We start from the raw sequence: 12,092 nt of genomic DNA, 5'->3' as shown, positions 1-12,092 counted from the left end.
AAAGCAATATTTGCCATGCAAACTAAAAAGATAACTAAAGTTGCATTTGCATGCTATAAGCAGGGTTCCCACAGGCTACATGACCACAACCTGGGCTTGAAACCCAACAATCTACCCCTCAAGCCCAAACCACTGACAATGGACTCGAGAGAGCAGACTATGGTAGAGTCCAATCACCTGAAACCATGAGTAACGTCCCCCCCTTGACAATAACATAGGTGTGTGTGTGTGTACTTCCCTCAAACAACTATCAGTGTGAGACATACCAGAACTCGACCAAACAACAAAGGGTGGTCTTACCACTTTTTATGTGGCAGTGTCTATAACCCGTACAAAAGGGACATGACCATGATTGACAATTGACAAAATAAAACAAAGCTTTGACAAAATATAGATGATGATATAAACAAAATCATTAGATGATGATATAAACAAAATCATGGAAGACCTATGAGACTAAATAGGTAAAACTAATTTTGAACTCAGCATATTGTTGCTTGAGCAGGTTTTGGAGAAGTTGTCGATCTTTGATGTCATATGTGAATCTACAAAAGAGCGTGAAGATGAAGAATACTGTCAAGCATGATTGGTTCGAGTATCTTTAAACACCTTTTCTGCAATGAATTCATCAAAGCCAATTGCAATGGTTGCTACACCTTGAGCTCCATAGATTAGCGGCTTGATTCCAGAAAGATGTATAGCACCCAAATATATCGGGTAAGGCTCACACAAAGCATACATCTCGCAGTCTGACAACTTGATGCACCGGAGCTTTTTACGTGCCTCTTGAATGGTTGTGACCTTTGCATGAGCTGTTGGATCCATGTATTTAAGGACCATGTTGTGACGGCTAACAACAATCTCATCCTTCAACATCACCACTGCACCAAAAGATCCTCCATGGCCGCAGTTCACACCTTCATAGGCTTCCTGATTGCAATCCCTGTCTTGAACCTCCTCATGGTGACCAGAAAAGGTTGAGGCAACAATATCATCCATAGCTCCGCTTAGAAGAATAGAAAAGAGAACCTTTATAGTCGCTTTCCTCCTAGCACTTGCAGCTCACGATGTTTTTTTGTTTAGGCTAGTATGAATGACCTCTTCGTTGGCCACTATTTCAAAAATAGTGTGAACACAAAAGGGGAAAAAAAAAGAGCCATGTATGCAACAATGGCACAGAACGACATGTCGAAGGATCTTCTGGCTCGCAGCAGGCATTCGCTACCGAATTTGAAGGCGCTCAAGGAACGAGATCTCACTAGAAATCCAATACGACCCTGTTGTTGTTGATTATGAGAAAAAAATGTGCAGTCGGTCTCCTCTTGTCTCTCTGCATAAGCATCCGCTCCCGCCCAATCTTCGAGTCAAGCACAAGCCAGATGCCAAGCTCTGATACCATGTGTTGGGAAAGAATCTATGGAGGATGCAGCCTTTGGGGAGCCATGGCGTGCCGATGCAGCGGGACGAGAGAGAGAGAGAGAGAGAGAGAGAGAGAGAGAGAGAGAGAGAGAGAGAGAGAGAGAGAGAGAGAGAGAGAGAGAGAGAGAGAGAGAGAGAGAGAGAGAGAGAGAGAGAGAGAGAGAGATAGATAGATAGATAGATAGATAGATAGTTCTATTATCGTCCTGGGAGGTCAAATATGACCTATGGGACCAAATGAACATGTCACGTGGTGTGAGTGGAGTTCATAAGTGACTCTCGATGCTCAAAAATGGCTGAAATGAGCGTCGCAATAGAGAGTCCACATCGTGGTTGGGAGAGGAAGGTATGTAGGGAGAGCTCATGGCTGAATATATGGGGAAAAGAGGACCTAATGTGGTCAAAAGCTGAGCACTCAAGTAGTGTGTGGTACTCACTCTCTCGCACTTGACGAGGGCATAAGGTGCAAAGTCGATGACACTCCTCGCCAGTGCCCCAACGTCCTGTCTCGCAGCGTAGAGAATGGGAGCTAAGACGAATGGAGGCAATGGTGCGGATCGCACTCAACGGGATGGGCTCAAGGATGTAGGAATGGGTTCGGTTACCTCGTTCTGAGAAGAAGAGAGATTTGTAGTTTGGGGCAACGTGTGTGGTGTAATGGCTGAAGCGAGAACCTCCGGATTTCTCCCAAGCCATGATACATTGGCGTTGTAAGAAGGCCTCATTAACTTGGGAGTCGATCGACACATCCTTGACCAAGTGACATGCATCCCATCTTCCAAACCATTTCTTGATATCAAGCATCCACCCCGAACTTAGTATTTTGCTCTTGCATGTCTTTTGAACCTTTTGACTTGCTTCATATGCGATTCTAGGAAGTCGATGCAAAGGGCTACGTTGTGTCTTACGCATGTACTCCACAACCCTTTCCATGCCCAAGACCTCAATGGGAAGCGATCCGGACTCAAGAAGTAAGAGCATGTAGGGTGTTTGTGTCTTGACTTGGAGAAAGTTGGTGAGAAAACGCTTTTGGACATTCTCAAACTCTTTCCAAGTAGACTGAGAGAGAGACATTTGATACTCAAAAAAGAAAAAAAAAAGAACACACTATTTTGTTTGATTGTTTGTCACTACAATATAAAGCAGTATTTGCCATGCAAACTAAAAAGATAACTAAAATTGCATCTACATGCTATAAGCGGGGTTCTCGTAGGCTAGACGACCACAATCTGGGCTTGAAACCCAACAAATGATTAACATGTGGAGGAGATCATCGGACACCACAATATATTATACTGCTACAACCATATCTTAAGGAGAAATGGTGTGCCGCTTGTTAGTTAGTAGACAAATCATGCCATTGAGGAATGCTACTAGGACAAGTTAGGGAGTGGCTTTATCCACCTAATGTTCAGTATCAGTAGAACATGCCATCAAACCCTGGGTATCAACCCAATAGACCAGCAGCACCAACGCCGAGGTATGCCTCAGGACCAATGAACCCACAACTAGGAGCAGAGAGACTAAGACCGGTGTGAGGCCATAAACCACCACTACCAAGAGATGATCAAGCAATAGTGAGGTACACATATTTAGATTAGTATCTTGAAGAGTGTGCTTTGGTACTAGTAGAGGTGTTTCACAAGGAGGAACACCATGGACACTGTCATCATAGCGATCCCTATCCACCGACATTCATGGAATCATACGACTAGGAAAGTACTCTTTCGTCCTCTAGAGCCTTAGAGCCAATGACGGGCAACTTAAAGCAAGGCAGAGGGTTTACCCTAAGTCAAGGGACTCTGATGTTGATAGCTAGCCAAGGCAATTCTAGACCAAATCCATATCCTCAGAGACCATATGCATAGTGACCTAAACAACAGAGACCTCTAGGAACTTGTTTTAGGTGCGGTGGTGACCATTGGGCTAGATATTTCCAAGAGGATCAACTAAATGTGGTAGACGTCAGCACTCCTCATGGTAAGAAAAGTGAAGGAGTATATTGTGGAGGTTGCAAAATTGAATACTTATTCCCAGATTTTCCTCAAAACCAAGAGAAAGAAAGGAAAGGTGACGATGAAAATCGTGGAGGTTTTACCATCTTCGAGCGGATCCGATTCAAAAACAAAAATACCATTGAAAGCGGTAACGAGAGTGCAGGCAAAATAAAAAACAACAAATGAGGAGGGTAGCGACTCCCACAAATCTATTGATACAAAATCGTTTAGAAAAAAGCCACACGAGAGAGAGTGGGAGCCGAGTACAATAGGAAGCTAAAGGCTATTACCATTGATCTATCCCAAGCTTGAGAGCAATCACAGCAATCAGCAAAACCCAAGTCTAGTGTTGTACTAGAGGAAATACATGAGACGAAACTGAAACCAAGTGAAACCACGCCAAGAGAAGTTAGTTATGGAGATTCGATGCTAGTTGACAAAAAAAGTGAACCATTGGAAGCAATTCTAAAGACTTACGAAGCAAGACTAGACAGTCGACAATGGAACATAGATGGTTGACTTATCCTAATGCGGAATGGGAGAAGCTCTAGTTGGAGTGTGCAAAAAGTTGATTGGGACACTACTCAAACTCTTATGGTGCCTCCACCGATAATTCCCACCCAAGAGAGGATAGTTCTTCAACCATCTGCATACTTGAAAGACCCTGAAGTTCCAGTTATAAATAAAAAACAAAAGGGAAAAGTAGACAAACGAGATGAGGAGAAGGAGTCAAAACACCATCTAGAAAAGGAATGAGGTAACACATGTCAAAAGGATGTAACAAATTAAGTATATGAGAACACTACAGATAATTCTACTTAGCAGATACCTCCTAACGTGCCAGAGGTTAGAGACAATTGACTGGAAGAATTGTGGAAGATATTCAAGAAAGCAAGAGATGAGAATCAAAAGGAGGGGACATCACCCATTGCAAAAGACCTTGACAAAGGCATGATTGATGTCAACATTTAGTCAATGCATGGTGATCAAGGTACAGAGAAATCAGAGTATAGTCGGGAGGACTTCTTTAAGAAGTTACCTCCCTACTTGGGTGTTTACAAAGGAAAATCAGATGTTATGATCCTACCATTACAACTAGGGACCTTACGACCAATCATAGATTCTCAAGGGTTGTAAGAACTTATGTCCACACCATTGAGATGCACTCTAACGATGGAAAAACTGCTAAAAACCAGACCACACATATGGAATGATGTCAAAAAATATCTGGAGAAAATGGGAATTAAAAAAACAGTCAAAGCTTTAGATCTTGAATTACAAAAGTGGAACCAACCCAAAAAGAGGGCCAAAAAAGTTCTCATAAACAATGTTGGGGTTTATTCCAAAGGAGAAGAATGAAATACCACACTGCCCATAGAGCACCAAGGAGTAGAAACCATTGCTTTATTAGATAGTGGAGCGGGGGTTGCCATCGCTACAAAATTGATTGGGAGAAATGGGGAAAACCTACCCTTAGGAAAACCAAGATGAAACTGCAATTAGTTTATGGCTATATTGCAAAGCCTATTAAAATTTTGGAACAAATAGTGATGACTTCTTGTGGAATCGAGTATGAACATTCACTATAGTAGATTTCAATACTGAGAATAACCATGATTTTATTCTAGGATGGCCATTCATGTGCTAGTTAAACATGGTTCAAGACTGGGGTTATGATTATATTTACTTACACTACATGGAGACCATTACACGCATCAAACTAAATGACGACAGCTAGAGAGATATATGAAGAACACCTGTAGAGTTTTTTATTCTACAACTATTATAGAGTCTAAAGTATTGGTGTGGTTGAACTATGAAGCTCACCTATGGATATGTGGAGCTTCTGATTGTGACAGTTCTGTCAAGGACAAAAACAAGACAGCAAGACCATGTGAAGATCCAGACTATATACCTAAACCTTTTCCTGAAGAGAGAATGGAGCCCTTGAAGTGGACTTCAATTTTGGCTGCCTTATATGTGTGTGTCAATGAAATCACACCCACCAAGTTTTGCAAAGATAATGGTTTAGACTTAGTTCCCTTATGTACGATTAGAGTGAATCCAAACAAACTTCACCATGAAACAATCAAGATTGGGGAAGTGAAACCAAAATTGGGGACTGAAGTGCAATGTTTGCGTATCTAGGATGAGATTTCTATTATAGAGCTTACCACCATGAGAAGTGATTCAGGCCACACCTTGGAGTAAAATAGGGAGTCAAGTGATTAATGCTATTATGACACCCTTGATTCTCACAGATATGAGGATCTTAGTGCAAATGATGAGAAATCAGAAGGTCAAGAGAGTAATTCTGAAACCAAACCTGAAAATTTCTTTGATTTTCCAAGTCAGAAACCTGAGAGACAACAATGCTACAAAAACAAACGCGCAGCAATCTAATGTCATAAATCTGTGGGAAACAGTCATACTTGCAACTAGTGAGATCCCAGGATTGCATAAGAGACAAGGTAACTGAAAAGGCGTCAACACCTTCTCAGCCAAACAAACTAAAACCAAAAAAAGAACAACCAACTAAACTTCCTAAAGATGCATCAAAGACAAGGGATGAGGCTAGTGAACCTAAATGGACTAAGGTTGAATGGAAAACAAAATACAATGAACTAAAACAAGCATTAAAAGAGGTTTGGACAACAGAAATGGAAAGTGACAATGAAAATGGGAAAGAATCAGGGAAAGACGAAATGAGTGCACCCTCAGATTACAAGAAGTACACTATTCAAGACCGCAAAATCATCATTGAACAGCCAATGGGGGAGAAAGTTGAGCGAGGAAAATCTTATGATGGACCCGAGGATGCTAAAAGGAAAGACCTTGCAGAATCGGGAGAAGAGCTTAAACCTGCTTACATTGCTACGGATCTATCACCAGATGAGGAAGAGTTGGTGATTCAAACGCTCAAGGAGCATAAGGACGTGCTTGCATGGTCTTGTAAGGACTTGAAAGGAATTGATTTTGCCATTTGTCTCAGCATACAATTCCTCTAAAGCTTGATGATAAGCTAAACATAAAACACCTTTACAACTACAATGAAACTTTCACCAAAAAAAAATCAAAGAGGAAATTAACAAACTAAAGCAAGTTGAATTCACCTATGAAATTGAGCAGAAGGATTGGGTATCCCCAATTGTGGTGGTACCTAAGAAGAATGGCAAATTAAGAGTATATTTTAATCTTAAAAAAGTGAACGCAACACTAGCCACGGTAATTATCCTCTTCCGATCACTGATCGTGTCTTGGAAAGAGAAGCAAGAAAACATGCATATAGCTTTTGGGATGTATTTTCAAGTTATAATCAATAAGCAATTAAACCGTAAGAGTAGCACAAAATAGATTCTGCAATTGAATGGGACATTTTTGCTTATTGGGTTATGCCTTTCAAGTTGACAAATGCACCAACCACCTTCCAAAGACTTATGGCTCATGCTTTCAGAGAATACTTGCGTATCTTTTTAGAAATTTATATGGACGACTTATGTGTACTCAATGTTAAGAGAAGACCATATAGAGCATCTAAAAAAGGTAGTTGGGAAATGTCGCACCTATCGGATTTGCCTAAATCCAAAAAAATGTGTTACATGGTAAGACAAGGCAATATCTTGGGTCATACTTTGTCAGCAAACGGAATATCCACGGACATATAAAGATCAAGGTGATTGTGTTCCAAGAATAGTAAAAGAGGTTCAATCATTCATAGGACATTGTGGATACTATAGAAATTTTATCTACACGTACTCAATTATTGCTAAGCCTCTCTATGGTTTGATTGTAACCTTCGATTGGACAGAAGATTGATAGAAATCGTGTCAAAAGTTGAAGCAGGCTTTGGTATAAGCATCGATCATCAAGGCATCACATTGGAGTAAAATCTTTCATGTTCATGTAGATGCCTTTGCATTTTCCATTGAAGTAAAATCTTTCATGTTCATGTTCATGTAGATGCCTTTGCATTTTCCATTGAATGTGTCCTGGCACAACCTCGTGAGGAGACTACGGATTTTTCAATCTGCTATGCTAGCCATCAAGTTCTAAACAATGCCAAATAAACTACACAAATACAGAAAGGGAAGGATTGGGGATGGTGTATGCTGCAACATTACCTCCTATCTAACCAAATCATTTTCTTTATGGATCACCAAGCATTGTTGTATTTGGTCAACAAGTCATGCAACACCAGTCGGATAGTGAGGTGGTTTATCATCTTACTTAAATTTGATTTCACAATTGTGGTTAAAAAGGGGACAACTCATCAACGAGTTGATCACCTGTCTAAACTACTAAACGGAGAGAATCCAAACAGAGTGGAAGATGATTTTCCAGATGCATATCTCTTTCACCTAGAAATGATACTTTGATGGAGTGAGAATATAATTCCACTCTTGTCTATAGGACAACTATTGATAGACCAGAACAAAATAGCTGATAGATGCTTGATTGAGCAAAGCAGTCCTTTCCAACTTCTTAGCGATCGACTATATCATAGGGGTTTGGATGGCGTATTGCAGTTATGCATAGAAGCCACTAACATTACTTTGTACCTAAAGGAAGCGCTTGTCACCATGGACTTCATCCATCACAGGAAAATCAAAACATATCAAAACTTGATGAGAATGGGAGTTTTATGTCCTAGTATGAAGTTTGAGGCACATCAGTGTGTTAGAAATTGCAAATCGTGTGGAGGCAATATCCCTAAGGAGTACGCTACATTGTTCCATGTGAACATGGTACCTCATTGGAATAAGTATATTGTGGATTATTTAAATCAGGTTCCTTTCCCTGAGAACATGTCTAAAACAAGAATAAAGGAAATTAAAATTGACACACAATCATACAAATTGATTGGAAACCAATTGTATATAAGCGTTGCAAAGATAATCAACCCAAACTTTGTGCAACAAAACAGTGAGAACATATAAATCTTGTATGAAGCACATTCAGGGTAAGCAGGAGGTCACTTTTCAGTGAATAAGAGGGCTAAGTCTATAATTTATGTCGGAATATGGTGACCTACACTCTTTATGTATGTTGAAGCATTCATGAAGCAATGTGATGAGTGTCAAGGAACAAAAGTTCCAATCAAAAAGGGTAAAATGTCAATGAGACCCATGATGTGAGCACGCACGTTTACCAAGTGGGGTCTAGATTTTGTGGGCCCCATAGCATCGTCTACTTACAAAACTCATGTGAAAGATATCATTGTAGCCACAAACTATTTGACCAAGTGAATTGAAGCTAAAGCTACACAAAAAAATGATGTGCGCACCACAACACAATTCTTGTATGAAAATGTATTTACACGATATGGCTTGCTGATAGAGATTGTGAGCGATCGGGGGACCCCATTTGTTAACAAAGTCATTGAATGATTTCTTGGTCATACATAGAAAATCAGCTCCATATCACCCGCAAGCTAATGGTCAAAGCTGAAAGCACCAACAAAGTTTTGTGCATGATTCTCACTAAAATTCTGAACGGCAATAGATCAAATCGGGATCAAAAGTTGAACTCTACCGTTTGGGCTTATAGAGTTACATACAAGATGGTTTAAGGGACCACACCTTATAACATGGTGTTTGGACTTAATCCAATATTACCCATAGAATTCATGAGTCCAACATTGCAGGGATAGCCAATAAACTTGAATGGACATGAATGGTTTGACCGTCTTGATGAGCTAGAAAAATTTGATGAAATTAGACTAAATATTGTAGTCGCAATATACGCCCAAAAACCACGCATGAAAGAGTTTCATAACAAACATGTGAAACGCAAAGACTTTGCACCAGGGGATTATGTGCTTGTCTATACTCTTTAGCAAAAAACAAAAAAATTGAAAAGGCGAGGAATGGACCCCTTCGTTACTTCATTCCATATCACCGAGTGGGGCCATTAAGCTTGCTACATTGGATGGACAAGAAATGCCAAATTGGATAAGTGGGTGCAGACGTCAAAGTATAATTTTTCGTTGCTGACACAAGAGATGCTTGAAAGGACGCATGCAACTAAAAACAAAAAATAAAGCCAAGAGCTTGAGATCCAACAAAGCACAATAGGAAGCAAGGGAACGAGCAACAAAGAGGAAACACAAAATTTATCAGATTACCAGCATTGAGGAAGACAAAACAAATGTGGATCCATGCATTGCTTTAAAGTTAGAAGTTGGAATGTTATCTATTCATGCGCTAACTAACTCTGGGGCTCAAATGGATACGATCAATTGGAATCTTTAGCGATAGATGCCATAATTGATCTTACACCCCATGCAAAAGACATTTATAGGATTCAATAGAACTATCAGCATAGCTATAGGTTTTGCGGAGCTCACAATACACATCAATGGATATGAATGTCCCTATAACTTTTTTGTGCTTCCACAATATGTGTCGACTAATCAACTAATATTGGGCACCAATGTGTGTATCCAATGGGCCGACAACTAGGTACATGTCACATTGAGGATTCAAGTAATGTATGTTGATTTTGCTTTTAGGGAAGATACCAGGTCTCTTCTTGACAAAATATTGACAAATACAAGAATGAAGCCAACAAGGTAATCCTACAAAGCTTTTGTAGGACACATATTAAGTACATAAGTAGCACACCTACTGGCCTCAAGCCAAGACAAATGTGGCAAAGCTTGACTCTTGACCATAGCTTGTGCCATCTCCATTGTAATTTCCTAGGGATGGAGTTTGCATAGACCCACAAACATCACTATGCATAAGTTGCAACCAGCATGTAGCCCTTATTGAACCATCCTTTGGTAACTTCAAATGGCGCATCTTACAAACATGCTTCACAAGTGCCTCAAGAGGCGATAAAGAAAAAAACATATGAGTTTTTTGCAAACATGCAAGCTGGTAAAATTCATTTGCCAAAAACATGCATGCCAAAGTTTTGTATTTGAAACTGCCTTTGAATCCACAATTGCATGTGAAAAACTATACCCACACTTGTCATACAAAGTGAGCTTATACAATCCATGGCACAAAATGCCATATGGAACAATTTCATCACCAAAATTAAGATCATGGATATGTCATCCACAACTTTCACAACAAGACCAAGTTTAGCAAGTGTATATATAAACAAAAGGTACATAAAGTGCATCAACAAGTGTGAAAGAACTACCATTTGTAGCAGCACAATTAGCAAAATCTTTCCAACTTCCTTGACCGGATAAGAGGTATTGTTGGCACAAGTGATTGTATTCTCATGAGGGACAGCCTCGGGAGGGGTGAACGAGTCACAATGTGAGGTAATGTGCTCCGTAGCATCACTATCAAAGTACCACATGTGTGAATCTACAACAACTGACATACATGCATCATGGATAGAAGGATCATAAGTGCATTTTACTAAATGCCCACTCTGCATCTACAGTAGCATCACAATCTCCTTTCACAAAAGATTCTAAAATATTTGCACTTGTAGTAGAGGTTGACTAACACACCCCTAACTTCAAAAGTCAATTTTGGGTCACAAGAAAAACCCTGCAAGAGAAAATCACATTTTTTGCCAACTGCCAGAATGAATCAAGATTTGACCAGCAACCTCAGGGTATCAAAGTAATGAACTTTGGTAAAGGAACTTGCATAGATGGGATGATTTACAAGGTTTCTCAATGAAAAAACTCTCGTAACACAAGAAACTGTCAAAATCAATGAAGCAATAATGGGATGATGAAATGGGCAAAGAAAGTACAGGGAGCTTCTAAAGACTATTCCCAATCAATGGGAGATGATGCACTGTACCACACAAAGCAAGATAATCGGTTGTCAAGGTCAGAGGATCCTTCCTGAGGACATATTGGCCCTATGGTCCACACGACAATGGGTTAAATGATGGATCACCTTAAAAATGCTTGAAACAAGTGTATAAGTGTGTATGAATCATTGCTTGGTTGAAAAAGTTTTTTTGTGTTATATAGGAAAAAAGTCGTGTTTTTTTCTCTCAACCTTGCACCACCTGGGATTTGGAATTGTGAGTTTGGCACTCATGTCCAACTTAGGGTAAAAACCACTTTTGATGAAGATCTTAGGCTTTGGAAGTCTCCATGAACTGTATGACAAAAATCTCAACTACACAAGCCATAAAACTAGTCCCACGCTAGTGAAAGTGACTCACAACCCAATACAAGATCATCTACTAGCTCACGACATTAAGCACAAGATGTTGCACAAGTTTCACCTTGTTTGAAAATCAAATGTGGGAACAAGAAGAAAATCACTGGCAAAGTCAAAGTGCTATCAATTGTGGAATTTGAAGCTATACGTGCAGAACCATATCTTATCAAAACCTATCCAAGAGGTTTCATACCCAGTGGAAAAGTGCAAAACGCTCTAAGAAAACTCCATGCTTAGCTAAGTGACTAAAGTTGACCTAACCCATGCCCAGTTAACCAAATTTAGAATGCAAATGGAGAATAATCTCTAACCAATGTGAGAAGTGCACCTACCAGGTTTGGTGTCTGACAGAGCTACAACTGTGAAAAAAGTGGAAAACATTGCAATTTTTTCCCAGGAGAGAGTAATCATCAAGTTCAAGGAGGAGTGAGCCATAGGCAAATGTTTGGGGAGGTATATGGAACATATCTATGTGGCCAAATTGGAAAAAACCTACACCTACATCAACCATAGTGCCAAGCACTTGAAG

At 39.9% G+C, this 12,092-nt stretch overlaps 1 pseudogene; it reads right to left on the bottom strand.

Annotated features, from left to right (window-relative positions):
* Window positions 1-576: 576 nt before the first annotated feature.
* LOC147455086 (guanosine deaminase pseudogene) lies at window positions 577-999 on the bottom strand (annotated as a pseudogene).
* Window positions 1,000-12,092: the final 11,093 nt, after the last annotated feature.

Source organism: Adiantum capillus-veneris, chromosome 6 (genome assembly GCF_014529385.1).
Source record: "Adiantum capillus-veneris isolate H3 chromosome 6, ASM1452938v2, whole genome shotgun sequence".
Taxonomy (NCBI): domain Eukaryota; kingdom Viridiplantae; phylum Streptophyta; class Polypodiopsida; order Polypodiales; family Pteridaceae; genus Adiantum; species Adiantum capillus-veneris.
Note: the sequence above shows the minus strand (reverse complement) of the source record. Positions and strands in the feature narration are given on the sequence as shown.